This window comes from Oratosquilla oratoria, chromosome 11, assembly GCF_046742065.1.
Source record: "Oratosquilla oratoria isolate Oo_2021 chromosome 11, ASM4674206v1, whole genome shotgun sequence".
NCBI classification, from domain to species: Eukaryota; Metazoa; Arthropoda; class Malacostraca; order Stomatopoda; family Squillidae; genus Oratosquilla; species Oratosquilla oratoria.
The window spans coordinates 8,623,398-8,638,397 of record NC_134787.1 but is presented as its reverse complement, the minus strand read 5'-3'; positions in this window follow the sequence as shown (position 1 = coordinate 8,638,397).

The window sequence follows — 15,000 nt, the reverse complement described above, 5'->3', positions numbered from 1 at the left end:
AATTTACATCATCGTAGTGCACAATTTGTTCGAATTCTCAAGCTTCGGAGGTATTTCACCTCAACTGGTCGGTCACTTGACGGCAGCTGGAACAAACGACCAAAATCGTTGTCGTGGCTATCCCTCTTTCTTTAGAGGTCTTCGTTTTAGTTCATGTTGGGCTGTTGGTGCACTCGAAGCTGGCTGATGAGACTATCTCGGGCTTTGAAGGAGTTTCGCAAGTTGTGCAAGCTGTCCATTGCAGTAGATCTGGTTTCAATTGGCGTTGCCTCTCATTCTCCCTTTTTCGCTTTTCTTTCAGTTTTCCACATAGGTTTGTCTCAAATGTTGTTATTACTTCGCGAATGGCAGATTTCCAGAGATTTCGGTCTCTTGCATTTTCTTCCCAGTTGTTAAAGTTGATGTTACACTGAGACAAACTATTTCTAGGGCACCTTTTCTAGCCCCCTCCCCATTCAGTTGTGAGCAGAGCGGATCCTAAATAGGACTGCTCAGTTGTGAATATATCTGCCATGCTCCTTCCCTGCTTCTGTCCAAAAGGTGAACGACTAAATAAATTCTTTTTGACTAGGAGCCCCCACTTTTCACATGCCTGTTCCCATCGCCCGTCCTTGATCGCCAAAAGAATTACTTAAAGGAATCTAGGTGTACTAACAGGACGAAAACGCCTGTGCTTTAGCTTGTTTAGCGTGTAGTTGATGGTGCACCCAAAGAAGCACATGGGTCCTCACAAATCCACCAACTGGGTCCAATGGCATAAAAAACCAAGACGACTGGAGCTGATAGATTCATAGTAGCCTTCATCCGCCTTCAGAAACGTTCAGTTGGTTCAGTGACAACTTCCTCCTCCTGATCCACCTTTGAGGACTAAACTTGTAATTGGAAGCGAAAAGGGTTAGAAGAGATAAGCTTGAGATAATTTGTAACTTGTCCTCAACGATGGTGGATTCTCTCAATTAGATAAAATTGTATTCAGAATACACGGCTAAGGTTCTAAAACGCAGTTAAAATCTAATCGATATGTATTCGAGATAATTGTATCTCATTCACAATGATGACGATTTTTTCAACTTAATAGAATTGCCTGGAAACAGGTAACATGAAAGTATAGATGTAGAAGGAAGCCAAAGAGGATGAAAATTAACACAATTTGAATAAGTACCAACAGAGAAAAAACTTGGATATTGATTTTCTCTGAAAGTCTCGAAGCATGTATGGAATACATTTCATTTCGTTCGTGACATTCAACACATAATCTAGTAATAAAACCTTAATTCACACAGCAATTTATTTATTTGTGAGCAATTGTCATGAAGTAACACCTGTGTTAATATCTGATAAATATCTGAAAGTCTCAATGTATGCATGGAATACATTTTATTTCGTTCGTGACATTCAACACAATCTAGTAATAAAACCTTAATTTACACAGCAATCTATTCATTTGTGAGCAATTGTTATGGAGTAACACCTGTGTTAATATCTGATGAACATCTAAGACTGTAATCTGTAAAAATCCGAAACGGTCAACAAAGTATTCGCGCCTTTCGTAATGTGGCTTGTCGTCTTCATGGTCCTCTGGAAACAAGTTCTTGAAAAAATTTGATAATTTAATGGTCGGCTCCAGAGTGAGTCGAGAGCTTGAGATAATTTATGCTGAAAGTGCAGTTGGCCATATGTTCAGTGGAAGTGCAAGGGCAAATAGAGGACAGTCTTCTGGAGACAGCTCTGGAAACCTTACTTATGTCGAAGACCTTTGGCCTTCTTCCTACCCCTCAACACATCTACTCACAAGAAAAAGCTTAGAGAATGTCGTGTTTCGACTTGACTGATTCATGAATAAAAAAAGAAAACGTCATTTACAACTCCCCTATGCGATAACTAGAGCCCAAACTACTGCGACTGGTTAAGGAAATCAGAATAACCGATCATGGCTGTTTTTGAATTTATGTTACTGGATGTTACCAAGGAGGCAGTAGTCTTTGTATTTAGCTGCAGTAGCATTTGCCTCTGTTGTGCCTTTGGAAACGACCGCATCTCCTGAGCGGTTTGGTCCGCGATGGCTACCGGTAATTGCCACTTGTCCTAGGTATCCGAGTACCAAGGGTATAGTTGATGGTTTTTGCCGTAGCTAAGGGCCTCGTGGTGATAACCAATTGCATACCGATCGTTCTGAAGATAAACAAGATACGGGAGATAACATTCTTCGTCGGTTTAAGATTGTTCACAAGGACAGAAATGCTGGTATACTACAGACCATGATAGGATATATATGGGAAGTCGTGATGTTAGGATACTGCATATCCATGACAATATGAATTATAGATTTCTATATACTTTAATTACATTATCCTCATCTAAAACAATATGCACCTTGTTAGAATTGAACTTTTATTATTATTATTATTAATTTTTATTAATTATAATTTTATTAATTATTATTCACAAGGACAGAAATGCTGGTATACTACAGACCATGATAGGATATATATGGGAAGTCGTGATGTTAGGATACTGCATATCCATGACAATATGAATTATAGATTTCTATATACTTTAATTACATTATCATCTAAAACAATATGCACCTTGTTAGAATTGAACTTTTATTATTATTATTAATTTTTATTAATTATAATTTTTATTAATTATTATTATTATTACTATTAATATTATTATTATTAATTATTATTAATTAATTATCAATTATTATTATTATTATTATTATTATTATTATTATTATCGTCGTCGTCGTCGTCGTCGTCATCGTCACCACCACCACAACCCAACCAAACCACCACAACCACCACCATCATCCTCATCATCATTATTACTAATAGTATTATCATTATTGTTATAATTTTTTGCATTTTGCGGAAATCAGTTCTTGGATGCATATGTGTGATCTTGTCAGCTAATTAATCATCACATTTCCTGTCCCCTTAAGTTAATCCCATACTGAATCAATGTTATTATGAGAAACATCAGGTGACTGATATGAAGTTTATGATTTGAACTCGTCCTGAATGGGGTCTTGATCGATTATCTCTGCGTTCGGGCCGAAATCCGTTTGCTCCTTTGCCAAGCGTTTGCAATAGCAATATGTACATCAACTCTAAGCCTCACTCTCGAAGGGATAGATATTATTCTATAACAATCTCCCCCCTAAGAGATGAAACAGTGAGTTTTCCCGCCCTAGTAGCACAGTTCCCTAATGACACTGACCTCAAACCCAGGACAGATTGTTGATGGTACGGTATATCTCAATTACCTGCGAGCTGCCGGCGCCCGAAGCCAAAGAACCATTTTCCTGCCTTCCACTGCATCCAGTGTTGATAATAAGTCCTCTCTCTCTCTCATATATATATATATATATATATATATATATATATATATATATATATATATATATATATATATATATACTTTCCAGTGGGAAAAAAATAAAACTAAGATGATGAAGCTCACACTAAGAGTCGATTAGTTGTGGCCCGAGCTATTTACTTTCCTTGCATATTCTAGAATTAATGCAAGTAATAATTACAGATGTTCGTTGTTGGGGTCTTGGTGGAAGGCAGGGTCAAAACTGGTTTCATCGCGTCGCCACGCATAAATGGGACTCAGGAATTATTGTCCAATAGACACTCTTATTTAGTTAGATATGTTTTGACTGAAGTAATAAAAAAAAAACCTAGGGTGCTCCGGTTAAATAAAAGATTCTATGCCCTAATCCATCTTCATGAAGTAGTAGATCATCTTAACCTACATTCCCCCTTTTTCAAAAGGCAATATCAAGACCCTGCGTCCTAGTTCCTCAGTTTCCCAGTGACATTGACCCCAAACCAGGACATATTGTTGATGGGAGATCTCAAAACGCCCTCGAGCTACAGGTGACCTTGGAAGCAAGGAAACCACGTGGTGGTCATGCCCACCATTGCCCTCTGTGTTGACAGCAAGACCTGGAAAAAAGTGGCGACAGGAGGAAAAGAACTTGGAATATTCACAGGTCATATATCTATGAGTTATGTAGAATAAATTTGTGCAAAAAGCGCTCTCATTACTACTGACACAAAGAAATAACGAATAGTTCATTTTAAAGAAAATCTCTCTCCCTCTCTCTCTCTAAATATATATATATATATATATATATATATATATATATATATATTTAAACTATGACAAATGTAACTGAAGGCGGAGAAAATATACGAGAAATAATGGAAGAATTACTGCCTTAACGTTTCGACCCTTAGGGTCTTGATCACAAAGCATAACACAGAAGTATAACATGGACATTTTATACACATACATGTCACCTCACAGGGTGCCTGGGAAAGGTTGTCGAACTCGGAACATTTGTCCGTTTGTTTTCATCCACTATCAATAAACTTGTAGCTCTTGCCGAGCATATAAAACCATCTCTATGGTTGATGTTAGTATTAGTATTAATATAGGCTGCTTCTATTGTTTTTCTTAATTTCTTTGTTGAACCTTTATTTATTATAATTGTATTGTCCCAGTTCGGAAGGTGGCCATATGTATCTATGTGTCTTACTATAGAATTAGAAGAAGAGTAAAGATAAAAATAATTGCAACAAAGAAACACGATATATCACAGTCCCAAATTCCAGCATTAATTCAACTCTAGACAACGCCCTCTTAAAAGCAGGTATAAAGATAGCAAGAACATCAGGTAGCAAAGTGGGACATTTGGTAACGCGTAATTATAATAACCATACGAATGAAAATAGTATTGTCTATAAAATACCTTGTAAAAATTGCCCATCCTCATATTTTGGGGAAACAGGTCGTGGATTAGAAAAAAGATTATATGAACACAAAAATGATGTAAGAACCCACAGGCTTTCTAATTCTATAGTAAGACACATAGATACATATGACCACCTTCCAAACTGGGACAATACAATTATAATAAATAAAGGTTCAACAAAGAAATTAAGAAAAACAATAGAAGCAGCCTATATTAATACTAATAATAACATCAACTATAGAGATGGTTTTATATGCTTGGCAAGAGCTACAAGTTTATTGATAGTGGATGAAAACAAACGGACAAATGTTCCGAGCGCGACGACCATTCCCAGGCACCCTGTGAGGTGACATGTATGTGTATAAAATGTCCATGTTATACTTTTGTGTTATGCTTTGTGATCAAGACCCTAAGGGTCGAAACGTTAAGGCAGTAATTCTTCCATTATTTCTCGTATATTTTCTCCGCCTTCAGTTACGTATATATATATATATATATATATATATATATATATATATATATATATATATACATATATATATATATATTATATATATATATATATATATATATATATATATACATACACACACGCACACACACACACATCTGGGGTCCACTGGTGAAACCCCTGCCTGTCCTGCAGGGTACATTATTGTCAGTGTACTCTTGTCACGGTGGTCTTAATTTAGGTTGACAGGGCTGTATGTATGGCGTGAAATTCATGGGAAGTGTACGGGTAGTGTTAAGATGACTATTGTTGATGATATAGTCTGTAACCAACGCAGCAGGGTCATGCTGATTTGGTGCTGGTAATAATAAGCAACTTTAGACTATCGAACGTCTGATAACCGCCGTTGTAGAGTAGGTAGGTATTGCCTTGAAACAGTAGTATATATGTACATACATATGCCAAGAGGACTTTCCCCCTAATAAGGAGGGTGACCAAGCTCGAGAGGTTCGACCAACTTCCCCAAGCCATGGTCTCTTCCTGTATAATAATAAAAAATAATGATAACAATAAAACAAAGAGTATAATAAAACATTAGCAATAGTATTGTAAAATAATAAAGCAATTGCAATAATAAAGAGTTAGCAATGATACAATTTTGATAATAAAATAATAACAATAATTAAAGGTGTAATAACAAAACTGTAACGATAATAGAAATGTTACAACAGAGGGGTAACAATAATAAAACGAGAACAACAATAAAAAATTATGATGATAAAACGATAACGATATCAAAACTATAATAAAGAAACGATAAAAATAATATGACAATAATAAAGTGATAAACAATAATGAAATATTCATATTAATAAAACAATAGTGACAATAAAACTACAACATTAAAATCATAACAATAACTAAATAAACAACAACAACAACAACAACGATTTCCTGACAAAAAATAATCAATTTTTCTGTGTCATACTCGAACTCCGTAACCGCGAACGACCTGTGAAGGTGACTACGTCACTGGGCCGGGAGTCTTTGAGAACACAAGCAAGAACCCTCATGGACAATGCAGTTCGGTTGGACAACTTCGCCAGAAGACGAATCGTCATCCACCGGAAGAAAGGACAATATTAGGAAAAAAGGAAAACAATATTGCTAAATGCAAAACTGAAAATGTTTTAGGGGGAGATTCCAGGTCGAAGAGCCAAGAGTCTCTCCCGAACTGTATCCACGTGGGATCTCGAAGTCAACTGAAAGTTCCTCAAGAGTGTCTAGAAGTCTCCAGGACCTAACACCGGAAACTTCAGAGCCAAAAGGGTAACCGCACATTAGCGTCCACACGATTTTGTGTGTGTGTGTGTGTGTGTGTGAGAGAGAGAGAGAGAGAGAGAGAGAGAGAGAGAGAGAGAGAGAGAGAGAGAGAGAGAGAGAGAGAGAGAGAGAGAGAGAGAGAGAGAGAGAGAGAGAAACCTCCGAGCCAACAAAGTAACTGGGCATTGGCGTCCATACATTTTTACAAGAGAGAGAGAGAGAGAGAGGAGAGAGAGAGAGAGAGGAGAGAGAGAGAGAGAGAGTGAGTGAGTGAGTTGGGAAGGAGCTTTCCGCGAATTTCGTCGACATTTCCTGGAAATCCAGAGGCTGTGAAGACAGTTGCCATCAAGGATAAAAGTCAGTGCATACAAAAACATGACAAAAAAAAGTGAAGAAAGTAATATAGATATCATGATGGACTGAGAACTAGCAAATATAATAAAAGCTGTAATGGAAAAGTAAAATATTTTTTTACTGTTGTAGAACGACAACCAGGGATCGCCGAAAATCATACAAGGAACAAAGAAAGCACCTAAAATAGGAGAGAAAAGAAAACACGCCATATAAAAAAGATAAAAATAGAAAATCTAGAAGAGAATTACAAGCAATCAAAGAAGCTGGTAAGTATTGCAGTAGAGTATAAAAACAAACGGAGCAAAAATACCGAAATATAAAAACCAGAATAGAAACGTCCTTATTGATAGTCGTGACGTAGACAGCAGATGGAATTGATTCTTTAAAATATACCGATCGTCGACGCCGAAGATCCTGGTCCTTAAACTAATGATCACAGTACATCCAATACCACAACTCAACACGACCCAAAAACACTGCAAAAAATGGAAATTTGACTCGCTACATTAACCAGATAAATTAACTAGAGCTGACCAAAAACAAAGTCATGAAAGTCTCAAAGTTTTGCAAGAAATACTTGATATTCCATACCAACTAGAATCCGTACCACACGTGGATTCAGGCCCGGAGGAACAGTCAACCAGATGTTTGCCCTAAGGATATACTTACGGAAGGCGCTGGAAAATAGTTCGGAACAATTTAAATGCTTTAGAGAATGATAGACTACCCAGATGTGAACTTTAGTCGGCTACAGATTCAACGAACTTTCGGATTGGGTGACATTTTCAAACACCGGTGTGAGGAAAGGCAGCGAACTGCTGCCTCTACCATTCATGATTTATTTAGACAAAGTAATGCAAAAGGTTTGGTACAGGCAGCTTCCATTCGTTTTAGATACAAAGGATTACAAAGGCGGAGCATGCCGACAGGAGACCTTTTGGTCCATATCTAGGTCGGATGCGAAAAAATAATAATAAATGAATAAATAAAAACTATAATAATGTAAATAACAAATGAAATACATAAATAAATGCATAGGTATAGTTAAATGATAAACAAACAGAGAGTTGAAAAGAGAATTCGAGTGGACGAGACTGTGTGTCATTGAGACATTACCATTACTAAATTACCATTACTAAACTAGGTTACAATGAAACAATTATATAACAGTAATTAGTGATTCATGATAAGGATATACAAACATTAATGAATAAAGTATCAAAAGAACAAGCACTTTTTCTTATCTAAGGAGAAGAGTTTCTGAAAATGGTAAAATAGTACCAAAGATAGATCGAGGAATATTTAATTTCAATGAAAAGTGAAATACCTTGATAGGTAAAATCACAGGTTTGTAATACTATTCTAGATTCCATCTTACTATATGACAATAAAACTTAGAAAAAAAAGTAAGAGCAATAGCCAAACATAAAAATCGAGTTCCATAATGAGTGTGACTAAATGAGACAAACTCAGAAATTTTCACATCAGGAAGCTCAGGTAAATTGGCCACATTAAGAGGATAAATCTAGGAAATCTAAGAAAATAAGTAAATATGATCCTAGAATGGAAAACAAATGGGAAGAGGCTATAGGGCCGAGCCCCCCCCCCCCCAAAAAAAAGAAAGAAAAAAGCCTTGATGGGATCAAAGAGACCCAGAAACAAATTAGGACGAGTCTTCGCGAACACAAAGACCTATACATACACATTCACAGGTAGAAAATTTGAGACTGGATTTATCATTATAGTCATGCGAGGAAAATGGAATGGATGCAAATAGAGAGGAAATTACTGAATTATTTGAAGGGAAATGACTCAATCACAAAATCGAGAGAGGAAACGTACCCAAGAACAATGACTATGACAAAAAAAATTAAATAAATAGATAAATATATAAATAAATGAATAAATAAATATATAAATAAAATAAAATAAAATAAAATAAAAAATAAATAAAATAAATAAATAAAATAAGATAGATAAATGAACAATTAAATTAATAAACAGAAAAATAAATAAAATAAATAAAAGTAATAATAAATACATAAATAAACTATTGTAATGCATGAACGTTGTCGATTTTGATAGCGACGACAAACTTTTGTGAGTAGCCGCACATTCATGTTCCTTGGCGTTAAGTAGTTAATTCTTTCAAGATTCCCCTGTGATTACATGCATCACGGGTTCTGTAGTAATCATTTGATGGCAAAGAAGCCCTTTATCCTCAAGAGAACACTATGGAAAAAGTGGTAAATCGGGGAACAACTGCATTAGCATAAGTAGATCAACCCCTTCGTTACCGAGGGAGATTCCGCGGAAATGAATGAGCATTTAGCCGGGAGAAAGGGTTAAAGACGAAATAGCAACTGGTACGGAAGGGTTTCACCAACATTGGGTATAGCCCCCCGTGCTACCGAGGGCGTGCCATAGAGATAAGTCAAATGGGTCGGTGGCAGCCAGAACCAAATGAAAAGCGGCGCCTCGCGAAGGCGGGGCAAGGAGTCGTCGGTGTGGATTTGGATCGCAGTTGAATGCCGCGTCGGCGTGAATATCTGGGTTGTCGCAGGAAAAAAATCACATGAGCTGCTGTGTATATTTCCTTTTTTTTCCAAATTTCTGCTCCTGCCTGTTATCTTGGATACCTAAACAATGATAGTAAAGACCTTTTCTTTGTCGGCCATTGGGGCGTTAAGACCACATGGCCTTATTGGCGTCACATATTGTCTCCCTTTGCGAGACTTGAACTACCATATCTAGCTTTTCGCCTCCAGCTGTCATCACCATATTCTGCTCGTCATTTTGCCGCTGACTCACTAAGGGAGTCACGCACAGACGATTAAATTGCCTAACTACAGTCATAAGAGAACCACTCTGTAATTATTTTTATGTAGATAATATTGTTCACTTAGCATTTTTTCAATAGACTTGAAAGATTTTTGGGATATTTTTATTCATATACTCCTCTTATACTTAGATCCGGTAAACAAGGAAAATAATGACTTTTGGAAAGGTTATTTTGGTACAATTTACTACTGAAATTGATCTGTCTTGTTTATACAGCCTTGTACATCAGGTGCAACTTTGTGAACAGCGGCCTACAACTTTTTTACATAATATCATGCACATTTAAGTTGATAAAACAAGGTAGATTGCCGGGAACCCGAATGATTCTTCAATATGGAGGAATATGTGAACAAGTAAGAGTTGCCATTTACTGCAAACCTTCACATCATAATACACGATACTATATCAAGTCTCATGTTCCTAACATCGCCCGTTGTCATGCCACAGATACCCGAACTATTTCATATCATTTGAATATCTTCTTTGGGGTCAGGTAAAGAAGAAAACCTTGTACTGAGTGACATAAGCCACACAGCTTGTCTTTTAACAACTTCAATCATATGCGGGTTTAAGCTAAACCTTTTGGTATTTGAAAGCACCGCGGTTTTGTTGGCCATCAATTTGCATAACATGTTTATTCTTCTCGGGACGTAATTTATGTAAATGAAACTACCCACGTTTTTGTGTATGTGTGCTTGTATGTGTGTGTGTGTGTGTGCGTGTGTGTGTGTGTGTGTGTGTGTGTGTGTGTGTGTGTGTGTGTGTGTGTGTGTGTGTGTGTGTGTGTGTGTGTATGTGTGTGTGTGTGTGTGTGTGTTCATGTGTGTGTGTGTGTGTGTGTGTGTGTGTGTGTGTGTGTGTGTGTTCATGTGTATGTGTGTGTGTGTGTGTGTGTGTGTGTGTGTGTGTGTGTGTGTGTGTGTGTGTGTGTGTGTGTGCGTTCATGTGTGTATGTGTGTGTGTGTTGTGTGTGTGTGTGTGTGTGTGTGTGTGTGTATGTGTGTGTCTGTGTGTGTGTGTATGTGTGCGTGCATGCCTGTGCATGTTAAGCTTAGCGTGAATGTAGTGAAATATTTCATGTCTTCCACTGTCACGCCCTTGCGCGAATATTACTGTATATATTCTATATATGTTGTGTATTGCGTTGAAGACGTTTAATGTCATTTAATAATGACGTACATTGTAGGACGATGTGTAACAATGTGAAGTGTAAGATAGAGGGGTTATGAAACACAGACCGGTTCGACATTCCAAACGTGCTAGTAGATTACGCAAAGGGCCTATACTCCAATATCTGAAACATACTGTAGCCAAGGCCAAGCTCTCTGGCGCTTAGTGCGCAGTTGGTGACCTAATCTAGAAAAGTGATATTGGGAGTTACGAGACACTCTCGGGAAGGAAGAAATATATAGTCGATGAAGGACCTGAATACCTTCTCCATCAGCCTGTGTATATTCTTTGCCAGTCCCCGATCGACTAGAGTCGTCAGGACTCTCTCATAACTACACACCTGTGTATGTTCGTCGCCACTCCATGGCCAAATGAGTCGCCAGGACTCGCTTATCTACACGGCTCCCGTGTCTATGACTCACCACTACCCGGCAGAATTACTTTGTGATGTTATCTAAATACTTATTTTTGTAGTTGAATATTTCATATGATATGTTTTTGATGATAACATGTAATTGGATAATGACGTTGTGTATATAGTTATAGTAGAGACAGTAATAATTTTTTGTATGTTGATAATTCCTGTTTTTCATCCTCACCCTGACTTTGAAAAGAATAGAAGGCATGCATTTCCCGTTTGGTATATAGTAGGGATTTCCTACCAGAGACACGAGATAGATGCATTTAACCATAGGTACGTGATAGTGTGTGCGTGTCTGTATGTACGTATATGTGTGTGATTCACCATGGTCTTGGATCATATGTTGGACTCGTGATAGACAGCTATTTCCCTCCCGTAAGAGGGCTCAGAGGCAGAACTCATATATGACCGATCTATGGGTAATACTGTGACCTTACACACACACACATCCGATTACCCGCCCACGAGAGTTGGAGTAACGACTCGCAGCGCAGCTATACTTGAATTATTTCTGCCCTGGGCAGGATTCGAACCCGGACCGCTCCGCTGTAGTAGCGGCCGGGAACTCTACTAATGAGCCACCGAGTCGTGTGTGTGTGTGTGTGTGTGTGTGTGTGTGTGTGTGTGTGTGTGTGTGTGTGTGTGCGCGTGCGTGTGTCCAAACGTGAAAATGTACATGTGTACGTCTTCATGTGCGTAGGTGCAATTGTGCGTGTGCATAGATCGGTCATACGAGCTCTGAGCTCTCTTCCGGGAGGGAAATAGCTGTCAATCACGAGTCCAACACATGATCCAAAGACCAAAGTGAATCACATGTACTCGTGCATGCATGTGCATGTATGTCTGTGCTCATGCGTGTGCATACGTTCATGTGTGTGTCCGTATGTACCTGAGTGTATGTGTGTGTGCGTTCATGTGTGCGGAAGACGGGGAGAAAGGGGAAGGAGGGGGAGGGGGAGAGGGAGGGAAGGTGGGGATACTCAATATATTTGTAATTATTTTTGTTTTCCCCAAACTATCAACTTGCATAAGAGTTGTATTACTTTGAATAGTTATTCTAGGTTTCCTCAAAACATTTCATTCTGTTACGGAAAACCCTTCGCTCATTGATTACCTAGACCAACCCAATTAATTTGAATTTCATTTCTTACTACTACATTTCTAGGCGTTATTATTCGATAACATTTGGATTCGCCATATATTCATGGTACACACGATTTGGCAGTACTTTCTTGTATACAAAAAAATCAGAAAATATTTATTTATTCATTAAATGAATATCCAAAGCTTAGTTCAACACAATATTTGTCATATTTTCGTTGCATAAATGCCAGTGTAATATTATACAAACCTTGAAATAAAGAATCAAATTATTGTCTAAACCATCTGAATTGATTCAAAATTGTATACTTTTAGCAAAGAAACCTTTTGTTCTTGTACTTCTTATATTTCACATACGAAAATAATGAAATATGAAAAGGCACATCGCCCTCACCATAGAAGTCGATATGACGTCATTGTGGTGTCAACGGTCACCGAGATACAAAATTTGATTGATTGGTGTTTTTATCATTATTTAACAAATGACAACATCTACATTCATGATTACTTTACCTGGTAATACTAGTAAGTTGTAGAAAAAGTATTCTATCTTATTTTCTGCTTCCAGCTTAAGGGGCACGCTATAATTGCAGACAAATTTCGAGAACTAGCACACCATATCCATTCAAAACACGCTCCCGCCGCAACCACTTTCGACTGTAAATGTCGACAGCGTTCAGAACAAAAATATAGTGCATTTGAAATTAGTGTACTAGTTTATCACAGCCTGCATAAACCCACTAAAGTTTACCGAAATAATTTAAACAATTGATAAACAAGATGAAATATTTATAAGCCCATATATTACAGTTTCTACGAAAACTATTTTCGCAGATTCAGCCACGAATGATGTATTCCTCCGCCTGTTGTCGAGCTGATTTGTATCCGTGTTGTAAACATGCTACACTAGCAGACAGTATGATTTCTTTTTACTCTAGTAGATGAATGTGTGTGTGTGTGTGTGTGTGTGTGTGTGTGTGTGTGTGCGTGTGTGCGTGTGTGTGTGTGTGTGTGTGTGTGTGTGTGTGTGTGTGTGTGTGTGCGTGTGTGTGTGTGTGTGTGTGTGTGTGTGTGTGTGTGTGTGTGCGTGTGTGTGTGTGTGTGCGTGAGTGCGTGCGTGTGTGTGTGTGCGCGCGTGCGTGCGTGCGTGTGTGTGCGTGCACGCGCATAAACATAAAAGAAAATGTATCTTCCGAGTGCACGGTCACACTTCTATTGGGTTTGAAATTAAACTTTGAGCCCTATAGGTATATTTCAGTTCCGCTCTGGGCACGAAAAATGTTGCCATTTGAATTAGGGGGCTTTTACGAAACTTTGTCCCTTCTCCCCCAGTGTTTTTCGTTACTTGTGTCATTTTTTTTACCTACTTATTTAAGAACATAATAACATAAACATGAAGAAGACTACAAGAGATCACAAGGCCCACGCCAGGCAGTTCCATGTCCACCACCACCATCATCCCCATCCATAAAATTATCTAACCTTCTCTATTTATCTATTTACTAATTTGTTTATTTATTCATTCCTTTATCTATTTATTTATTTGTGTATTTGTTTATTTACTTATCTATTTATCTACTTATCTATTTATCTACTTATCTCTACAAAAGTTCTTTCTCTTCCCTTTTACAGGGACGTCTAGAAGCTTTATACATCGCCTCCAACTACTTTGAGGCCATTGGCGGTTTTAATAATTAATCTGAGTGACTCAGTTTCGCGGGCAGCGGGGATTTCCTCCGGCAGCGGAACAAGATTAGCCAGGGGAGCCAGAGAAACGACCGAATCGCTGAACCAGGCCACACGTGACGATGCCTGAGGAATTGTCCTGGCTAAGGAACCAAGGTTCCGTGCGATTGACGGCTGGGGGTTGCTAGGCAGGGGGTGCAAGCAATTGCCTGGTCTGGCCGTGTCGCCGTCTTTGTGCCAAGGAGACCGCGTGAGGACACGAGAGAATCTTGGCAATCGAGACGACGGTCGTCGTGACAAAAGTGCTCCGAGGCGGCGCTCAGGTGGGCCTGGAGCCGCTCGCGAGAACATCGACGGAGAATCTCCGCCGCACCTCTTCGCCCCAAGGAACTCTTCTGCCTGACGGGAAAACACAGGAGTCTCGTCGGAAGTGAACACTAAAAATTATGGAAAATTTACTCCGTGCCATTGACCGAGGAGGATTCAACGTGGAAACGGTGACATAAAAAAAGAGGCCCGAATACGGACAGGACGAGAGTAATAGATAATACTCATGTTGGAAATCTCCTCAATGGCGATGAATTGACCCTAGAATTAGCATCCAATGGTATACTACGGGACAGGTCGACCTGGGTACAGACCTGTGTGGCGCTTGGTGCCAGCTGGGGACTCCGTACAGATGACGCGAGCGATCGAGTCACACAGAAACAGGAACCAGCAGCGTTCGTGCGTCTACTGGACATCAATTCTAAATAGGAAATAGACCGCTTACCATAAGCGATCGCAAAAGTGCCAGCGGGGGCATGAAGGAATACCATCGTCGAACTCCGGAGGAGTGGACGACCCAGGATCCTCCCGCCCTAGGGACGACGGCTAAGTTCT